The sequence below is a fragment of the Pinus tabuliformis genome, chromosome 7 (genome assembly GCF_031772625.1).
Source record: "Pinus tabuliformis cultivar Carrire ecotype Pingquan chromosome 7, CPIR1, whole genome shotgun sequence".
Taxonomy (NCBI): Eukaryota; Viridiplantae; Streptophyta; class Pinopsida; order Pinales; family Pinaceae; genus Pinus; species Pinus tabuliformis.
Window position 1 is genome coordinate 736,746,188 of NC_142293.1, and position 23,059 is coordinate 736,769,246.

A 23,059-nucleotide genomic window follows, 5' to 3' on the forward strand; every position below is an offset into this window, starting at 1 on the left:
AGTGAAGGTTGAAAAATCATTCCTGTTGGTTTCATCTACCCTATTCCTCTGACCGATTGGGTATAAAATATTGTCCTTGTCATGAAGAAACAGGGGACAATTTGTGTATGCATCGATTATCAAGATGTAAATCGCGCTTGTCCAAAGGAAAACTAACTGACCTAGTTCAGCGACCATATTGTTGATGGTTACATTGAATATGAAATTTATTCATTCATGTATGGTTTCTCATGGTATAATCTAATCAACATGCTCCCAGTCGATAAACCTAAAACTGCATTTATCTATCCCTGGGGTACATTTTCCTACCATAAACTCCCATTTGTTCTAAAGAATATTGGGGCCATGTTTCAATAAGAAATGGAATACACTTTTCACGATATTAAATACATCGTGCAACCTTATTTAGACGATGTCCTTGCTCATTCTAAGTATTGGGTTGATCACTCGATGCATCTTAGTGCCATTTTCTTATGGTGTAGACACTATCATATTCGACTCAATCCACAGAAATGTGTTTTCTACATTAGTCATGTTCGACTTCTTGGTTTTTTTATTTCAAAACATGGAATTCATATCAATCCTCTAAAAGTACAATAAACCATTGACCTGCTTGCACCTTCTTCACTCATTCAACTTCAACGACTTTAAGGGAAAGCTAACTTCCTACAAAGGTTCATCCCTAATTATGTTGAGTTGACCAAAGGATGTACTCGCCTACTGTTGAAGGCTCGAAAAATCGGGACTCCAACAAGGGGGATAACCACCCGGTCTGTCCCTTAGGGTAGCTCCTTTTATTTTTGGAATAGTGGCTCCGACTAGGGATGATGGGACCAATTTCCCAATCTATTTATGTTGTTTGTGCTAAGAAGATGATGTTTTTATTTTTGGCATTTTATGAGGTGAATACTTATTCTAATCTTAATCTATCTTCTACCTATCATATGCAATCTATCATAATCAAAGAAAACATCTAACTTTAAAACTATCCCGGGAGTAACATTTATATATGCTATCTAAAATTATTTCTAAAAGTAATTGATAATAAAGATCATTCAATTATGATAAGAAAAGAATCCATTTGATAATGATCATTTCGTATAAAAAGTTAGCCAAAATGATATGAAAGATATATCGCATAAACAGGCATTCACATATTCAGCATAAAGAATAAATCATCATCATACAAAAGTGCAATAATGATAACTAAGAATTTAAACTTTCATACATAAACAACTGAAAATTATTTATTGCTTGATACACAAGTAAAAGGTATTAAGAGATAGAAGTACCATTTGTAATACGTCCTACTCATATGCTCCAGTAATATTGATCTACCTTCAGATCACTTAACATCAATTAGGAGTATAGAAATGCAATTTCAGTAGAAGATTCTAAACTCAAGTAGAAAATAAATCTCGTTCCATTAATTTTACCAAAACCTCCTTAGTGAGGGGCATAAGTGCATGTTCTGAAGAATGTTTCTGATAAAATTTATGGACCCCTCTCTAAATGCAGGAGAGGGGTTTAAATACTAATCTATGTAACTTAAAAATAGAAATTACAAAAATAGATGAGGATGTTTAAACGACCTGCTTCATTTTAAGCAAAAATAAACAAAAATAAAATATGTCTATGACTAATTCTGCATCTAGTCCGTGAGATTGCAAATATCCAGCATTGGTTTTAAGAGTGTTGGTTGGACAACTTGAGCCAGGGAAAATTTTAAGAACCCCCCCTAAATTTATAAATATAATAAATGGGCGAATCTCTATGGTATATAGGAAAAATGGAAGGCGATTTTATCAATAATATAATATGTATATATAATTTTTTGGCGAATCTCTCACCAAGCATGGCGAATATTTTACTCAATTATAAAATCTTATAAGATCTTGGCGAGTCTTTCACTAAATAATAAAACTTTGTAAAGTCCTAGTGAATCTTAGCATAGGCTACATGCTGGTTTAATTCCCCCATTTAAATAGGCTACATTCTAGGTGAATACCATGGGTCAATACCATGTGCCATTTCTGTGAATACCATGGGTCAATACCATGTGCCATTTTTATTTTTATTAATTCTAATATTAGGGTTAATAATGGTTTTTTGCATGGTATTAATAACAATCTAGTCCACGGTATTTGTCCCATAGTATTTTGGCCATAGGTTTCACCTAAATATAACCCATTTTTTGAGTGTCCTTAAATATAAGGTGACTTATGGAGTAAATATAAGAAAATGTTTTATTTGTTTACCATACCTCTCATTTATTTATATTTTTATTAATTTACCATACCTCTTTTACAAATATGGTATTTGGCCCATAGGATTCACTTAAATAAAACCTATTTCTTGAGCCTTCATAAATAGAACGAGGTTATGGACTAAATATAAAAAGAGGTTTTATTTATTTACAATACGTCTAGTTTATTTATATTTTTATTTATTTACCATACCTCTTGAGTAAGTATAAAAAGACGTTTTATTTATTTACCATACCTCAACTTTACTTATATTTTTATTTGTTTACACCGTTACATGTATATAAGGTGACTTATGGAGTAAATATAAAAAAATGTTTTATTTATTTACCATACCTCTCATTTATTTATATTTTTATTAATTTACCATACCTCTTTTATAAATATGGTATTTGGCCCATAGGATTCACTTAAATAAAACCTATTCTTGAAAATGGGCGAATGGATTCACTTAAATAAAACCTATTCATGAAAATGGGCGAATGGATTCACTTAAATAAAACCTATTCATGAAAATGGGCGAATGGAAGGTTGTAAGTCCTAATTTCAAGGGCTAAACTTACCTTTTTTACCCTCTCCCTTAAAATAAGGTGGGCTATTTTAGGTGATTTGTAAAAATGTACTATGATACAAAATATTCGCCCACTAAAAATTTAAAACCCCTTAATTTCGCAAAAGGGTGAACATTCGCCCCTAAAATTATCCTTGACTTGAGCTTTCAGTTGTCCTACAAATATGACATTGGTGAGCGCTGACACTATTTTCTCAGTAGAAGTAATCAGCCACTTCAGGGTCATCCATTGGCTGTGCGGTTTCACTAGGTATTGCGAATATACCTCCCAATTCAACCTGTTTACCTATCTAATTGCCTCTGCCCTTTCCTCCATGGCCTGTTTCCAAACTGCTTGAAGTTGTGGTGCTTTTGGAAGAAAGCCAGTGGTGGTTTCTGCTACCAAATTAGCCTTGTGTATATTTCCTTTCACACATTCAATTACACTGCTTGCTACTGTTGTTGCATCCTCCATTGCCTGTTCTGCCTCCCTTACCCGAGAATCCCATTTCGCAAATAAAATTTCTTTCTGCGATTCATCAATTTTGGGCATGTCTGCTCTTTTCCCTTCTTCGGATTTCTTCCAGTTTAAGAAATTAGAGACCTTCTTAAAAATTGAATCATATTCAAGTTTTAATTCCACAACTTGATTTGTTATGTTATCTCTCATTTCGCAGTGAGAATTCCACTCTGAAATCTTCTGGCATAATATTTCTTTCTGTTGTAAGAGCTGGGAATTGAGACCAAGTGCCTCTGTGACAAACTGTTCAATTTTGGGATCATCTTTATGCAGCTCTATTATGTTCTGTAACTGTTCTTCTTTACTAATAAGCTACTCTGATGTGCCAACTGCATTTGCTGAAAGTTTTGCTGAAGTTTTTCCAACTGTGTTTCCGCTTGTTGGTTGATGTTGACCCTCTACAACTATTGTTCCAAAAACAAAATCTTATCTTCTTTTTCTTTAAGCAGCAGTTGTACCTCTGTTGTTGTGTCAATAGTTACTAAAGTGTATGTGCCTCCGACCTGCGAGAGCCTAGTGAGATTTTCTGATGGATCTGTAGATGGGTCTTTCCAGACAACATCCAGAGGTCCATCCTTGGGAGTGAGAATAGAATCCAATTTTATTTTCTTTCTTTGTCTTCTAACAATGGCTTTATGTTGAGTGTTGTAGAATACATCTAAAGGGGGAATTTCCTCTACTCTCAATACAATCTCAGATGTGGGAGCAATGGGAATATGCCATGTTCCCTAAGAACTAACAACCCTTTCTATTACCATTTTTGCGGTCATCCCTTGTGGGTTTATTGGTGGCTCTGCATTTTGTTCCTCTGTATTAAGTATATTATTAAAATTTTCCCATTCCCCTTCTACATCAATTATGAGCGGCTTTGCTTGCTTTGTAAGGGGAGTTGAGGCTTCAGATTGCTTTATAAACGAATTCTACTGATCAGACTTTGCGGTGGACTGGGCTGTGTCTTTTATTGACTCCTCGCTCTTGCTGTGTTGATTTTCAGATGTTTTTTTAGTTTGATTGCAAGACTTTTCTGTGGATTCTTTTCCAGAACTTGTTTTCAACTTCTCTTTTGAATATTCACTTATGCTTACACTGGGAGTGGGATCGCTTACTGGTTCAATGAGTAATTGGTCTAATGGGACCTTAAATAACCTTTGTTTTCTATAATTATCAAAATTTTGGAGACCTTCTTGGTCAAAAATAATTTGTGCCATATGCTCAAGTTCTTTGAAGGTGTTTTTCTGTAGGAAAACATCATCAAAGGGATCTTTTTCATGGGAAAATACTCTTATTCTAACCATTGTGTTAAAATCATTTACAATACCGAAGGGATCATATTGCCTTCCCGGTAACTTGGGAAGTTGTAAAGATAATACATTATTAACTTCTTTAAAAGCATGCCCTAAGTCATGCAATGCAAATGCTCTGCATGTTACAAGAAATCGAGGCCAAATGGCCTGCTTGAAATCTTTTAGTATTTTTCTCATCCCCCCCTCACTGCATGTCTAATAGGCTATCTCCCTAGCCATCAGCTTGTCTGGGACATAAAAACATAGTACATGGGACGAGGCAATACTGCCAAACACTCTGATATATGTGAATAATTCTTCGTCAAACCATCTCACTACAGGGAGAATATCTACCTCATCTTCTTGGGAAAACTTTGGGGCATCTCGGTTGTAGATCTTTTTATGAATCGGAAGTATAACTCTGTGACAAATTTTGAATAAATGTGGCACGAAATTTGATTCCCACATGACTTTGTGATAAATTTGAATGGGAAGTGGACTTTGAGGTTTCCACTTCCATCCCATAATAGGAAATTTGGAGCCAAAACAAATAGCGTCCATAACATAGGCGCTAATGAAAAATGGACGGTAAACCCTCGGAGCAATGCTTATTTTTCTTATGTACTCTAAAATTGCAGTGGATAAGTTATCAGACGGGATTTGAGCCTAATTCATTATTGTAGCATTGATAGCTACATCTACTAAGGGTAACCATTCTGATGAAAATTTGGTGCTATCTGGTTTACCAAATAGTCTACATAACATAGCGGCAGCAAAACAGAAAGGGGAACAAAGAGAACTGGTGGTGTACATACCTTCTCTTCTTCTTGAGTATTTCCTCATTGTTTGACCAATGCTTCGTGCGTTCTGCCAAGTCTTCATTTTCCTTGGCGAACTTCTCCACAAACTACTTGTTGTAGATGGCCTGGGGTTCTGGTAAATGTTAAATGGGTCTCAGGTTGTCTAGAGTAAATGACCCCATGACCTCTTGGCTTTACATCTTGAATTCTCTGTCAGATGTTTCTGTATCATCTATAATCCACTTAACCATGTCGTTGTAAGGGAGTATCCTGGGTCTTGCAGCAATGCGGTGCAAGAATGAGCATGCAAGTTCAGTCAAAGAAGCATAATAAGAATCGTGTCCATCCATTGTAACTGTTGTTTCCATAATTCTCGGTTGTTCTTCCTCCAATAACTAATACATAGTTTCCCATGTAGATGTCCCTGCATCTCGATTATAGGTAGTGTCTGTGAACAAGGGGGTAATTTTTTACTTCTCAGAAGTGGGTGCCTTTCCTTTCTTCACCATTTCTTCGGATGTCCTGCTCTGTTTGTTCTTCCTGAAAGTTACAAGCAGAGAGCAAAAGAGGATAAAAATGATAGTAAATGTATAAATAATCAATAGAGAGTACAAAAATAAGGTGACGAAGGGTCTTTAATTCTAAATCACTTCAAAAGATATCAACTTACGTCAAATGCCTTTCACAACTGATCGTAATCGTTCTTTTAATAAATGTCCACTAATAAACCATTATGTTTAACTTAATGTTCATAACTTCACATCAAAAGTCGGGAAGTACTCTGCTAGAATCGTGAGCCCTTTAAGTTGCGATAAAAGCGATTTTGTGATTTATTGCACAATATCGCAGATTACTATATCGCAAAAACTTGTTTTCGTTAAGACCTACCACCATATGAATTGATGCGATATGCGATATGCGAGATGCTATCGCATTTCGCAATATCTACTTATTCTTTATCAAGTAGCGCTGCATGGTTTAAAACTGCGATGTGATAAGGTTGTGAGAATTCTAAGATTTCACATTGCGCGGATTGCGTTTTAGTGGGGTAACTTCTATAAGGGAGGTTCACCGTAATTGTTTTGCGATGTGAGAATAATCTTCTTAAAGCGGTTTTTTCCAAGGTTTACTTTAATATTCACGACTTTCTAGGTATAAAGTTATTCTTAGGCTTTTTGATCATGTGGTGCTTATTTAAGAAACTTAACGTTTGTGAAGTTTTATGTGCCTAAAGTATGAAAAGTTCATTTTCCATGTTTTAGTAAGTTCCACTTTGACATCTTATTTTATTCTAAAAATAAAAAGGCATGATTAGATGATAAGATTTGATTTTTTGGAAGGGTCCCCATTTATTATTGTTATTGCTAATATTAATAAATGGGGGTTTGTTCATAAGCACAACAATTGGAGATTCACTTGGAAGAACCATGGATCTCTAAGGATTTTTTTTTTTATTTTCTAAAACTTTCAAAACAGAGATGGTTTTGAAAATGAAACTTCATTGTACGAAATATAAGGTAAAGAGTGCTATTTAATAACAACATCTTTTTCTAACTATCTTTATTCTGATTATCTTCTTATCAAAGTCAGTCATTTTACTCACGTTAGTCATTACTTGGTTGTAAAGATAAAAAAAAAAAAAGAGCATCTCGTTAAATCCGTTTTGGTGTACTCATTTATCGTAGCTAGAGCCTCTGCTGCCAGCAGGTGTTCATAGCCTCGACAGGGTTACTTGTTACCCAGCAATGATCTAGTGTCCCACTTGAGAAGAATGCACTTTTCAAAGATAAATCCTCATATATACTTATTGCTTTTTCTTTTCTTATTTCTCTTTTATTTCTTAAAGAACAATATCTTGGTTTCATGGCCAAAATTGACAGTGCCATTCACTTGATTTATAACTTAACTGAACAAGCTGTCTCTTGATGAGATCCCTTGTCTTTTGATTGAAACAATCTTGAGCCATTACACTATTTTGATATTCAATATGGTAATGTCAATTAGTTATAATATTTATGATCATGATAAGCCGGATCTTGATGAGACCTCTTATTCTTTAAGTTTAAAGTGTATAACTGGATTACTCCTTGAATCTTGCAAATTCCTCCAGTGGGGGGGGGAGTCATTGGTTCCTTAAGAATTCTCCTAGATGACAATTGTAGAGTTTAAAAATAGCTTTTTAGCAGAGAGTCTTTGCTTTGTTATTGATACCTTTTGTGACTGATGTAAGGAAAATTCCTCCTAAGGTTGATTCTAATCAAAACTTAGATAGTTGAAACAAAAGAATAGGCAAAAAATTTCAAAATAATACCACTTAACCATATGTTTCAAAAATGGAGATTAATTTTCATAAGCACTCCTACTTATACAAGCGAAAAACAAAATTGAAATGAGAAACTATTCTTTTCATGGAACCAAAAGTGAGCATTCTCAACTTGTTTTATTATCAAAAGAAAACTTAACTAAAACTATGATCTATAGAAAAATAGAAGAGATCATCTTCTATGGAAAATATTTCTTTAAGATTTGTCCATTAACAGGTAAAGATTCCCTTTTCCCTGCTAAGTCTTGTAACATGAAAGTTGATGGGGCAATGAGTTTGACAATCTGGAATGGTCCAAGACACATCCGTTGGAATTTAGTATGCTTGCCTTTCTCTTCATGGGCTTTATCCCACTTTAATACTAAGTCTCCGAGTTGAAAATCTTTTCTAGACACTTAGTTTGAATCAAAAGAGGCTTTCACTAATTGTTGCTGATGTGCGTGAGTAATCCTAGACTTTTCTTGTTCCTCCTCAAGTTTAAGAATTTGTAATTGTCTTAATTGCATGGATGAGGAAGGAGTTTCTCCAATGAATTGAGCTAAGGCTAGTGAAAGAATAACTAGATTTGTTGGTAAGACCAGGTATTTCCCATAAACTAAATTAAAAGGAGAAGTGCCAATGGAGGTTTCTGAGTTATTTGATCTACTCGGAGAGCATACACTAAATACTTATGCCAGTTTCTTTGATTTTGATCAATAGACCATTTAATAATTCTAATAAGGTTTTTGTTCGTTGATTTGGCTAACCCATTTCCTTATGGATAATAATTAGCAAAATATTTGAGTTTAAAACCTCTTTTGAGAGCAAAATCTATCATGGAATTACCTGAGAAATAGGATGCATTATCAAACTTTAAGGTAGAGAGCAAGCCAAACCTGGTGATTATGAATTGATCTATAAATTCGATGATACTCTCAAAGTCGGCTATCTTGAGTGGAACTGTTGCTACCCATTTGGTAAAGTAGTTGGTAGCTATAAGGATGTATTAATGATGTTTAGAAGAATGAGGAACAATCTCACCTATTATATCTAATCCCCATTTTTCAAATGGTTGATCAATGTTAACCGGATGTAATGGCAATGATGGCTTCTTCTGTCTTCCAACAGCAGTTTATCAAATCTAACATCTCCTTACATAACTATGTGCATATTTAAATAGAGTTGGCCAGTAGTAGCCAGCACGCAGGATTTTGTGTGTTGTTGCATCTCCTGCATAGTGTCTGCCTGCTGGTCCATCATTGAGTTCCTGCAATACTTTTTCTGCTTAAGATTTCTCAAGGAATCTAAGGAGAACAAAATCATAATTCATTCTAAATAGTACATCATTTATGATTTTATATTGTTTAGCTTTTAGCCTTAGAGCTCTTTTCTTTGTGTAATTCAAATGTGGAGGGGCATATCCATTTCTTAGGTAGAAAATGATATCAACATATCTGGATTCAGAGTCATTTAGGCTTACCTCATAATTTTGTACTTCACTATCCGGAGACCGCGATTCTGAAATGTTCGATGCTCCTGCCAACATCCTGCAAAAACCTTGACCTTTTACGATATTTGCTGATTTAATTTCAGCATCATATTCTTGCAGGGTTGTAACCCAATTTTCTCTCTTTTCATCCACATATTTTTGTACCAGAAGGTTTCTTACTGCTAGAAATGGTACTATTATTTTGGTGTGAGTCTTGAGAAGGAAAAGTCTGAAGTGTTTAATTGCTTTGAAAACAGCATAAGCCTATTTCTCAACATCAGAGTAATTTAAGTTGGCTCCTTGCAAATTTTAACTGAAGAAAGCAATTGGGGCTTTGGCTTTATCTTGATTCGCTTGTGTGAGTATGGCAGCATATGATTTCTTAGAGGGGAATTTATATAGGGTGAAGGGATTGGAAAAATTTGGAGTTGCTAGAGATGGGGCATTTATAATTTCTTGTTTTATCAAGTTGAATGCTTCATGCTCTAATTGCCCCCATTTAAAGAGAGAGTTTTTATTTATCATGGCTTGGAGAGGTGACACGATTCTTGAGAAGTCAAGGATGAACCTCGTAACAAAATTGATCTAACCAAGGAAAGACTGCATTGCTTTTTTATTATGGGGTAAAGATATCTCAGAAATTTCCTTAATCCTATCTGGGTCAATATGGATTCCTAATTTGGATACTATAAATCCAAGAAGGTTTCCTTCACTCAATGCAAAAAACAAATTTTTGGGGTTAAGAGAAATTCCATATTTTTGACAATGTTGAAAGATTTGTTTTAAGTCTCTGAGATGATTACTACGTTTTTTTGAAGATACCATTATTTCATCTAAGTAGATTACCACTGACCTATTTACTAATCCCTTAAACGCAATGTCCATGGGTCTTTGAAACGTGGTACCAACATTGATTAGCCCAAATGGCATCTTCTGTTAAGCATAAGTACCTCATTTCATTCTGAATGTAGTTTTCAATTGATCATCCTGGTGGACTAAGATTTGATTATAACCTGAAAAGCCATCTAAAAAGGACATTAATTCAGACCCTGTGACTAATTGTAATATCTGTTCCATGGCGGGTAGTGGAAATATAATCCTTTTGGCAAGCTTTATTGAGATTGTGAAAGTGTTAAGTTATGGTATGTTCTATGCTTAGAGAAATTTACTTTTCTTTATAAGTAAAGTGCAAATAGAAAATTAAATGATCAACAGAAAACAAGACAAGACAAGCGACACAAGATGCGGTGGCTAGCCAGGGACAAACCCCACAATGTGTGGGGAAACCCTTTGATCAAATCTTTTTTTATCTTCAATAATTCAACAGAGAGAAATAGTACATAAATCTGATTTACATCAGCAATAGCAAACCCTAGATCAAGAGCATCAGCGTCATCGGCATCACCGTCATCAGTATCATCAACATCAACTGGCATCATCATCGTCGGCATCATCGGCATCATTGGCATCACCAGCATCAGCGGCTTCACTGGCATCACCTGCATCATTGGCATCACCAGCATCAGCATCATTGGCTTCACTGGTATCATCGGTTTCACCAGCATCATCATCATCGGCATCACTGGCATCATCGGCTTCACCGGAATCATCAACTTCACTGGCTTCACCGGCATCATCGACTTCACCAGCATCATCGGCTTCATTGGCATCATCGACTTCACCAACATCATCATCATCGGCATCACCGGCATCATCGGCTTCACCGGCATCATCAGCTTCCTCGGCATCATCAGCATCATTAGCTTCACTAGCATCATCAACATCATCGGCATCATCGACATCACCAGCATCATCGACTTCACCGACATCATCAGCATCACTAGCATCATTGGCTTCACCGGCATCATCACCTTCACTGACATCATCGGCATCACCGGCATCATCGGCTTCAGCAACATCATCATCATCGGCATCACCAGCATCATCGGCTTCACTGGCATCATCGGCTTCATCTTAGGATCTCTCCTCCTACTAAAACCAAAGACAAGTAGAGAGAGGAAGAGATCCAAGTGTGTGTAGAATTGTCTTGAAGTCCTCTTCTATTTATACTAAAATGTAGAGGTTGAATAGACATGAAGTTTGGGCTTCTTGAGCCTACATAAGTTGTAGATCGGCTTGATAATAATTTCATAATCAAAATAAATTCATATCTCCATGAATAATTATCGGATTCAGATGAACTTTAGATCACTGGCATCATCATCATCGGCATCACTCGCATCATCGGCTTCACCGGCATCATCATCATCGGCATCACTGGCATCATTGGCTTCACCAGCATCATCAGCTTCACCAACTTCACCGGCATCATCGTCATCGCCGACATCATTAGCTTCACCAGCATCATCGGCTTCATCGACATCATTGGCATCACCGGCATCATCGGCATCACTAGCATCATCATCTTCACCAACATCATCAGCTTCACCGGCATCATCATCATTGGCATCACCAGCATCATCGGATTCACTGGCATCATCGGCTTCACCGACATCATCGACATCACCAACATCATCGGCATCATTGGCATCATAGGCTTCATCGGCATCATCGGCTTCATCGGCATCATCAGCATCACCGGCATCATCGGCTTCACCGACATCATCGACATCACAGCATCATCGGCTTCACCGACATCATTGGCTTCACTGGCATCATCGGCATCACCAGCATCATTGGCTTCACTAGCATCAACGGCTTCATCTTAGGATCTCTCCTCCTACTAAAACCCAAAGACAAGTAGAGAGAGGAAGAGATCCAAGTGTGTGTAGAATTGACTTGAAGTCCTCTTCTATTTATACTAAAATGTAGAGGTTGAATAGACATGACATTTGGGCTTCTTGAGCCTACATAAGTTGTAGGTCGGCTTGATAATAATTCCATAATCAAAATAAATTCATATCTCCATGAATAATTATCAGAGTCGGATGAACTTTATATCAATCCTACACCTCTCGATGAAAGGAATCTAATAAAAATATTATCAGCCATGAATAAGATGACCCAGATGAAGTTTGGCCCTAGTTTCCAATTTTAACACTCCCTCCCAACTAGGGAGAACTTCATCTACATTCTATCTGTTGGTCGCTACCATTCATCCATCAAATGCACTGCCTTGTATAGCCTGACCCTTGCTCTGCTCTACTCTATTCCGCCTGTTTTTCATTGTATTTTTCTGCCATGTATTGATCTATATTGCTCTACTCTAATTTGCTCCGCTCTGCTTTGTTCTGTTCTGCTATGCTTTTGTCCAAATTATGAAGAAAAAGAAATGATCGAGGATGTATCATATTGACTCAAAGTTAGTCTCAGCGTATGTACCACTAGTCCCAGACCAGTCTCAACCAACCCAAAGTCAGTGCCATAGAGAGTACAACTCCTACCACTAGTCCTAGACCAGTATCATCCTCCACTAACTCAAAGTCAATCTCAGAGTGCTTACCATTGGTCCCAAACCGGTCTCAAATGACCCGAAGTCAACGTCATAGTAGGTACCACTCCTACCACTAGTCCCAGACCAGTATCACAGTCTCAGAGAGTGTACCACTAGTCCCAGACCAGTCTCAACTAACTCGAAGTCAGTGTCATAGTATGTACCACTCTCACTAGTCTCAGACTAGTACTGCACTGACCAGAAGTCAGTCTCAGAGTATGTACCACTGGTCCCAGACTAGTCTCAACCGACCCGAAGTCAGCATCATAGTGGGTACAACTCCTATCACTGGTCCCAAACTAGTCTCAACTGACCCAAACTCAGCGTCATAGTATGTACCACTCTCACTGGTCCCAGACCAGTACTGCATTAACCAGAGGTCAGTCTCAGAGTATGTACCACTGGTCCCAGACCAGTCTCAACCGACCCAAAATCAGCATCATAGTGGGTATAACTCCTACCACTGGTCCCAGAACAATATCATAGTCTCAGAGAGTGTACCACTGGTCCTAGACAAGTACTGGACTAACCAGAGGTCAGTCTTAGAGTATGTACCACTAGTCCTAGACTAGTCTCAACCAACCTGAAGTCAGCATCATAGTGGGTACAACTCCTACCACTGGTACCAAACCAGTATCATTGATCCCAGATCAATGAAGGTCATCTTAGCACAAGGAGTACGGTAGATAAGTGACACATCCATCGGTACTACTATGGTCCCTATCTTCATTTCCCTACTCATTGATCAGATGAGAGGTACTTCCCATGAGTCCCAGACTGCATGGGTAGGATGCCTTGACAGGAGAACTTAATCAACCTTATCCTCACAGGAGAACTAATCATCCTGCTACACAATCGCCATGAATAACACATCATCCAGGCCTCATAGGAGATCTAATCATCCTACTACATAATCATCATGGAGAACACATCATCCAGACCTCACAGGAGAACTAATCATCTTGCTACATAGTCGTCACAGAGAACACTTCATCTAGACCTCACAGGAGAACTAATCATCCTGCTACACAATCGTCATGGAGAACACATCATCCAGACCTCACAGGATAACTAATCATCCTGCTACACAAGAGAGTGAATCATCTTGTCCCACAAGAGAGTGAATCATCTTGTCCCACAAGAGAGTGAATCATCTTGTTCCACAAGAGAGCGAATCATCTTGTTCATAGTGCGCACCACCATGGGAGGGTGAGTCACCCTGTGGTCATATGTTGCTCTATTAAGAATGGCAAGCCCCCAGAGCTCCCAGAGATCAATGTATGCAACATGTAGGACCCATTTACAAGGGTCTCTCGATGACTCCAAGTCGTTCAGGAAAATCACAAATTTGATCTTTCCCTGAGGCTCTGACCTGTACATCATCTTAGTGTGATGGAGCCTCCTTGCTAATCGACTTACCATATCCCAGATAAGGAAGTATTTGATTTCTATCTGCTGGAGAAATCATTGAATATAGGATTCCTCAATAATCAAATCCCACCTCTAGTTGTCACAGAGAATCACAGTGGTATTCTTCATGTGTACTCACTGAAGAGTTTCCACAACTAGGCAACTTCATACGAGGTCATACTCATAGTTATGTATCCAGTCTCAGTGGTACTTATAACAACCAATTTTTGCTTCATGCCTATCCATGATATCGAAGCAAAATCCAAGGAGAACCAGCACTGAGAAGTGCTCTAATGATCCTCCACAATGCCTGCCCAGTCAGCATTCGAATAATCACGTAGTTTTCATATTTCCGATAGTGTATCTCAATCCATGATAGATTGTGCCCCAAAGATATCTCAAAGGATTCTTGGCACTAATCCAGTGAGGCTCAACCAAATATGAGCTCACCATGCTAACTAAAAAACATATGTCCGGACGGAAGTTCACCAAGAAGATCAACATGATTGATTTTATGAAACTCAAAGGAATTTCCCAAATCTGGTCCTACATCACTACCATATAACTTCTAAAAGTTAATATCCTTGAGGTAGTCATAGGCTTGCAGTTTATCATTCCACATTCAGAATCCAACTCCCTCTTACTTCTGCAAATTAGAGGGTCTGCACCTATCAAAAATAGGTCATCCTTATGAGGTGCCAATATGAGAGGTCTATTATCCACAACCTTCAAGTAATGGTTTGGATCGGTTTCACTCCTAGTGAATCTCAGCTTCATCAAACAGCTATCAATCCTCTCGTACTATGCCTGGTGTGTTTTTCTTCAAGCCATAGAGGGATTTCTTCCACCTGTATACATGAGATTCCCATTCATGAATCTCAAACTCCACGGGTTTTTCCAAACCTATGGACCTGTTACATGAGGGGAATGGTCCCCTTGTAATATTTTCGTTCAATACATCTCAGACATGTACCTTCATGCTCTTTTTGAATTCAGGCATCTCTGTCACCATTTGACTCAAAGACCTCCGATGCTATGTCAATGGACATGGTCCCCAGTGGACTTCCTACAACTTCATACAAACCTAAACTCAAAAACATCTTTGAAAAAATCTATTTTCAAACGCGTACCTTTCCATCGATGAGTGCCACCCTGTAACCTTTAACTTCCATTACTGAAATGGACACCAAGTTCTTCTTGTGATCAAGTACATAAAATAGATTCTGTAAATAAATTGGGTTACCCTCATTCAATTGACGAGTAACATTCCCTCCACCCTTAGATCTGAACTTCCCAATGAAGTGATCTTTAAGTAGGCCATTAGAAACTTCTACCATATTCTCTGCTTCCACTTCACCCTCGATGAATTTGAACCCATTGAGCCTTTCGTCTTGTCCCAACTATTGTCAGTGATTGCTCTTTCACTCTTTCTTATGCATTGTCTTCACCTCAGCTCTGATACCATGTTAAGTTATGGTATGTCCTATGCTTAAAGCAATTTACTTTTCTTTATAAGTAAAGTGCAGATAGAACATTAAATGATCAACAAAAAACAAGCCAAGACAAGAGACAAAATATGTGTTGGCTAGCCAGGGACAAACCCCATAATGTGTGGGGAAACCCTTTGATAAAATCTTCTTTTATCTTCAATAATTCAGTAGAGAGAAATAGTACATAAATTTGATTTACATCAGTAGCAACAAACCCTACATCAACGGCTTTAGCATCATTGACATCAACAGCATCAGCATCATCGACATCAACCAACATCATCATCATTGGCATCATCAACATCATTGGCATCACTGGAATCATTGACATTAGTGGCATCAGCATCATCAGCATCACCGGCATCATTGGCTTCACCAGCATCATCATCATCAACATCACTGGCATCATCGGCTTCACTGGCATCATCGGCTTCACTGGAATCATCGGCATTGCCGACATCATCAGCTTCACCAGCATCATTGGCTTCGTCGGCATCATCAGCATCACCAGAATCATCGGCATCACCAGCATCATCAGCTTCACCAGCATCATCGGCTTCACCGGCATCATCATCATTGGCATCACCAGCATCATCAGCTTCACCAGCATCATCGGCTTCACTTGCATCATCGGCATCACCAAAATCATTGACTTCATCGGCATCATCAGCTTCACCGGCATCATCGGCATCACCGGCATCATCGGCTTCACCGACATCATCGACATCAATGGCATCATCGGCTTCACTGACATCATTGGCTTCACTGGCATCATCAGCATCGCCAACATCATTGGCTTCACTGGCATCATCGGCTTCATCTTAGGATCTCTCCTCCTACTAAAACCCAAAGACAAGTAGAGAGAGGAAGAGATCCAAGTGTGTGTAGAATTGACCTGAAGTCCTCTTCTATTTATACTAAAACGTAGAGGTTGAATAGACATGACATTTGGGCTTCCTAAGCCTACATAAGTTGTAGGCTGGCTTGATAATTCCATAATCAAAATAAATTCATATCTCCATGAATACTTATCGGAATCAGATGATCTTTAGATCAATCCTACACCTCTCGATGAGAGGAATCTAATAAAAATATTATCAGACATGAACAAGATTACCCACATGAAGTTTGGCCCTAGTTTCCAATTTTAACAGAAAGTCTATACAAATCCGAATATCACCATTTTTCTTTCTAACTAGGACGAGATTGGAGACCCATCTGGAATGCCTAACAGGAAAAATAATCTTGGCTCTTACTAATTTGTTCAACTTAGATTTAATCTGGCTTTCCAAATTAGGATGTATTTTCCTAAATTTTTGTTGAATAGTATTTTCATCGGAAATCATAGGAATTGTATGCTGGATAATAGAAGTGTCATAGGTTTTAAGATCATCGTAATTCCAAGTGAAGACACTCTTGAACTACTTCAAAAATCAATAAATAGCTGATTTTTCATTAGATGTCAGGCCAAGACCTAGGTTGATGTTCTGTGGTTTCATGTCTGTCCCCAGGTTGACTAATTCATATCTCAAATTTGAACTCTGGACTTTTGAATTGGTGGATCATTTAAATCTGTCCTTTAAGTCATATAGGTCCTCTAACTTGACTACAGATTTTGGTATAGTGTTATTGTTGTTTTCTTGTTTGTCGAGTTCGTCTTCATAAATTATCTGATTATTATAAGAGCCTTTTGAAGTCAGAAAACTTACGATATCAGGGTCATTGTTGAAAACTCTCCAGTTGGTAATGTTATCAGGAATAGAGGGTCTAAAAATTAATTCAATCGAGAATATATCTGGGTTGTAGTCCTCTGATGGAATAAGCTTGGAAGCTACGTTAGCAAGGAGATCGGCACTAGCGTTTTGAAGTCTTGGAATGGATGAAATATTAAACACTGTAAGGTGTGAGGTCAGGTCTTGTACTAAAGATTGGTAGTGTTTCAAGTGTCCCGACAGATAATGTATAGTATTTCTTACTTGTCTAATGACAATCTCAGAGTCTCCAAATACTTGCAGGTGATTGATATTAAGTCTGGTTGCTTTGTATAACCCTTGAACCAATGCTTCATATTCAGTGGTGTTGTTTGTGCAATCAAATTCAAGTCTACATTCTAACATGGCTTTTTCTCCTCTTGGACTAGCTAATATACAACCTGCTCCTACTCCATCATTGGATTTAGAACCATCAAAAAATAATTTCCAAAACAATGTTTTATTTACAGGTTTATCTACAAAATTGATGCATCTAGAAGTGTCAGTCTGAGAGAAATTTTCTATCTGATTTAAAACATAATTTTCCAAAAAAGGTTAAGTGTGAGCTTTGAAATTTCCTAAGAATGACTCAACAGAATAGTTTCCGATTATGTTGTTGTTATATGCTACAGGCTCGTTTTCTCCTTCTAACTCTGTTACTATGTAATTTTGATGTTTTTCTCGTTCAACCTTGATCTAATTTGGTTTGATATTGTAGGGGAGCCACATATGAGACCAGTCGGTTGCAAAGTAACCGTGAAGCTTTTCTGACCAATCCCTACTAAGGATCAGTCCATAGAATTCAGGAATGTCAGCTACAAGTATATCGATAACTTGACATACCTTTGGGTTTGACAAAAGTCTTATGGTCACTTGATTAAGCTCTCCGATGACTTTGAATTGAGACCGATCTAGCTACACTATTTGTACTATAGATTTTTGAGGTTGGACGTTTAGTTTAGCACAATTTGTCTTACGTAAAATGTTGGATGATGCAGTGGAATCCACTAGACAGTTATGAAATTTTTTATCGAAAACCTCAAAAGTAAGGAGAAATCAGAGCAATGTCAGTCAGATTAACTTTATTTGAAATTCCAGTTAGAGGTCTTCCCATTTCATGAGTAGCTTGTGAAATTACAGCGGCGGGAAGAGGCCTAGTAGGTATTACCTTCAGCTCTTTCAGGAGTAATTTTTGTTGATGTTTTAATTTAATGAGCTTGTGAAGAGTAATGTTTGCTCTAGTTTTCTTCATATCTTGAACAATATTGTACTCCATTTTATCTGAGATGATAAGAGTTTTAGATGAAGGTGTTGAATCAGATTGGATTGGGTTTGTCGAAGTAGAATTTGGTGAGGATTTTTTACCTATGATTTTATCCTTGTGAGTTGTAATTGGGTTTTTTTCTTTAGTACTGGATTGTGGAGGATCAAGTTGATTTCTACTTCTAGTAGCAACAGGTAATGCATCTTGATCTTCCTCATCTGGAATAACGAAGTCCCACATTCCTTGTAGTTCTACAACTTCTTCATTATCAGTTTGTTCCTCATTTGAAACTTCTTCCTCTTCCCCTTCTGATTATGCATTTGTTATAGCATTCGGAGGTTTAGGATCAGTTGGAGGATTTCTTTTAAAGGGTTTAAAAGGTTTCTTGGAAGAGGTTTCTGCTACTTGTTTCTTTATATCAACCATTTCATTGGACATGGTCTTTAAGACTTTATGTAACCCTTCCAGGTCAAACGAGTCCTTCGGTTGTTTTTTCTTAGAATCATCTCTAAAGGAAACTTTTTGAGAATTTCTTTCATCTACATCATTTTTCTTCTCTAGGGCTAGGATACGTTTCTCTACAGCTATTGCCTCTTTCATGTTTTCGGCTAACGTTGGCTTGGCAGCTCTATCTACAAAGATAGTTGAATTTGAAGGTAAAGCAGAAAGATATCATTCATTTTTTACTTCATCGCTAGGCTTAGACGCTGTTAGTATTTTGTTCAATAATTTATTGAAACAAGAGTTGAAATTCTTAATTGGTTCCTTTGGTTCAACTTTTAAATTGGATAGGTCATTTATTAAGGTTGTCGTTGATTTATCATCCCCAAATTTTGTTAAAAACTGATATTGAAATGTATCCCAGTTATTAATGGAGCCTGATGGTAAAGAAAAATACCATGATCCTGCTGCTCCTTGTAAAGTCTAGGGAAATAATCTTACAACTGTGTCCTCTTCTGTTACTCCATTCAAATTAATGGATAGTATAAAATTATTTTTATGTTCCTTAGCTAGTTGGCCATTGTCAAGATTGAATTTGGGCAACCATTTCTCAGGATGAGTTGGTAATTGAGATAAAGGTGCAGGCATTCTTATAGCCCTTGGATTGGCCCATGGCCTTGGTGGTGGATTTCCTGGCATCGTCAGGGTATTAGTAGGAGAAGGTGTGGCAGTAGTTGAAGGTGATTGGGTAGAGGAGAATGTTGCTCCTGTACCTATATGAAGCATGATTTGGAGTTGAGGGATGGTAGATGAAAATAATGATAGAACCTCTTTGAGATTTTGTTGTTGTTTTCCTAGCTTTCTTACGACTCGATAAAGGAAACTCAACTAGTGGGATTCCTAACTTTTCACTTTGTGCTATAGTCAGTCATTGAGATGGAGTTTGATGAGAAGTAACACTACCTTGGGATAACTCAGATTCTTCTTAAGATATAGAAATCCCCTGTAACTTATGAATTAAAGTTTGTAACTCAGGGGGATCTGAAGAAGAATAATCTAGCCTGTTTGGCATTTCAGTAATGTGTTCTGTATTTTTTTTCAACTTCTGGTTCAGAGATAAGAGATTTGGAATTCGAACGAGAAGTTGAAGGTGATGGTGAGGGAGTTTTACTCCTAGAATGGCGTGAAGATGTAGATTTACTTTCCATTCACAGCCAGGCCCTCCTTCTAGTGCAAAATATGTTGAAGGCTTGAAAAAACAGGACTCCAACAAGGGGGATAACCACTCGGTTCGAAACTTAGGATAGCTCCTTTTCGGTTTGGAATAGTGGCTCCGACTGGGGATGATGGGACCAATTTCCCAATCTATTTATGATGTTCGTGCTAACGGGATGATGTTTTTCTTTTTGGGGTTTTATGAGGTGAATTCTTATTCTAATCTTAATCTATCTTCTAACTATCATATGCAATCTATCATAATCAAAGAAAACATCTAACTTTAAAACTATCCCGGGAGTAACATTTATATATGCGATCTAAATTGATTTTTAAAAGTAATTGATAATAAAGATCATCCAATTACGATAAGAAAATAATCCATTTGATAATGATCATTTCGTATAAAAAGTTAGCCGAAACGACATGAAGGATGTAATGCATAAAGAGTCATTCACATATTCAGCATAAAGAATAAATCATCATCATACAAGAGTGAAATAATGATAACTAAGAATTTAAACTTTTATACATAAATAACTAAAAATGATTTATTGCTTGATACACAAGTAAAAGGTATTAAGAGATAGAAGTACCATTTGTAATACGTCCTACTCATATGCTCCAACAATATTGACCTACCTTCAAATCACTTAACATCAACTAAGAGTACATAAATGCAATTTCGGTAGAAGATGCTAAACTCAAGTAGAAAATAAATCTCATTCCATTAATTTTACGAAAACCTCCTCAGTGGGGGGCATAAGTGCACGTTGTGAAGAATGTTTTTGATAAAATTTCTGGACCCCCCTCTAAATGCATGAGAGGGTTTTAAATACCAATATATGAAACTTAAAAATATAAATTACAAAAATAGATGAGGAGTTTTAAACGACCTGCCTCATTTTAAGAAAAAATAAACAAAAATAAAATATGTCTATGACTAATTTTTCATCTGGTCCTTGAGATTGCAAATATACAGCATTGGTTTTAAGAGTTTTGGTTGGATGACTTCAGCTTTCAGTTTTCCAACAAATACGGCATTGGTGAGTGCTGGCACTATTTTCTCGGTAGAAGTAATCAAGCACTTCAAGTTCATCCATTGGTTGTGTGGTTTCACCAGGTATTGTTAATATGCCTCCTAGTTCAAACTGTTTACCTATCTAATTGCCTCTGCCCTTTCCTCCGCAACCTATTTCCAAACTGATTGAAGTTGTTATGCTTTTGGAAGAAAGCCAGGGGTGGTTTCTGCTACCAAATTAGCCTTTCGTATATTTTCATTCACACATTCAATTACACTGCTTGCTGCTGCTACCACATCCTCCATTGCCTGTTCTACCTCCCTTAAACACATATTTCAATAAAATTGGAATTTTTTTTATGACAAGGACATCATTATAATTGACTATTTTGGTTATTTTGAAATTGTAGATCCACTATTTAATTACAAATTTAATGAAATAAGTGTTCTTAGCTGAGAATCCCATTTCGCAAATAAAATTTCTTTGTGCGATTCATCAATTTTGGGCATGTCTGCTCTTTTCCCTTCTTCAGATTTCTATCAGTTTAAGAAGTCTGATACTTTCTTAAAAATTGAATCATATTCAAGTCGTAATTCCACAACTTGGTTTGTTATGTTATCACTCATTTTTCAATGATAATTCCACTACGAAATCTTCTGGCATAATAGTTCTTTCTATTGTAAGAGCTAGGAATTGAAACCAAGTGCCTCTGTGACAAACTGTTCAATTTTGGGATCATCTTTATGCAGCTTTGTTATGCTCTGTAACTATTCTTCTTTACTAGCTAAGCTGCTCTGATGTGCCTACTGCATTTGATGAAAGTCTTGCTGAAGTTTTGCCAACTGTTTTTCCGCTTGTTGGTTGATGTTGACCCTCTGTAACTGTTGTTCAAAAAACAAAATCCTATCTTCCTTTTCTTTAAGCAACAGTTGTACCTCGGTTACCTTGTCAATATTTGTTGAAGCGTATACACCTATGGCCTGCGAGAGCGTAGTGAGATTTGTTGATGGATCTATAGATGGGTCTTTCCAAAGAACATCTAGAGGTTCATCCTCGGGAGTGAGCACAAAATCCATTTTTCTTTTCTTTCTTTGTCTTCTAACGACAAATTTATGTTGTGGGCTATAGAATACATCTAAAGGAGGAATTTCCTCTATTCTTAATACAATCTTAGATGTGGGAGCAGTGGGAATATGCTCCATTTCCTGAGTACTAACCGTATTTTCTATTAACATTCCTGTGGTCATCCCTTATGGGTTTTTTGGTGGCTCTACATTTTGTTCCTCTATTTTAAGTATCTTATTAAAATTTTCCCATTCTCCTTCTAGATCAATTATGATCGGCTTTGCTTGCTTTGTAAGGGGTGTTGAGGCTTCAACTTCTTTTACAAATGAAGCCTACTGATCAGACTTTACAGTGGACTGGGCTGTGTCTTTTATTGACTCCTCGCTCTTGCTATGTTGATTTTTGAATGTTTTTTCAGATTTATTGCCAGACTTTTCTGTGTATTATTTTTCAATTTTTTTTTTGAAATTCTCTTTTGAATCTTCACTTATGCTTACAGTGGGATTGGTTCAATGAGTAATTGGTCCAATGGGACCTTAGATAACCTCTGTTTTCTGTAATTATCAAAATTTTGAAGACGTACTTGGTCAAAAAGAATTTGTGCTATATGTTGAACTTCTTTGAAGGTGTTTTTCTACATGAAAACATCATCAAAGGGATCTTTTTCATGGAAAAATACTCTTATTTTAACCATTGTGTTAAAATGTTTTACAATACCAAAGGGATCATATTGCCTTCC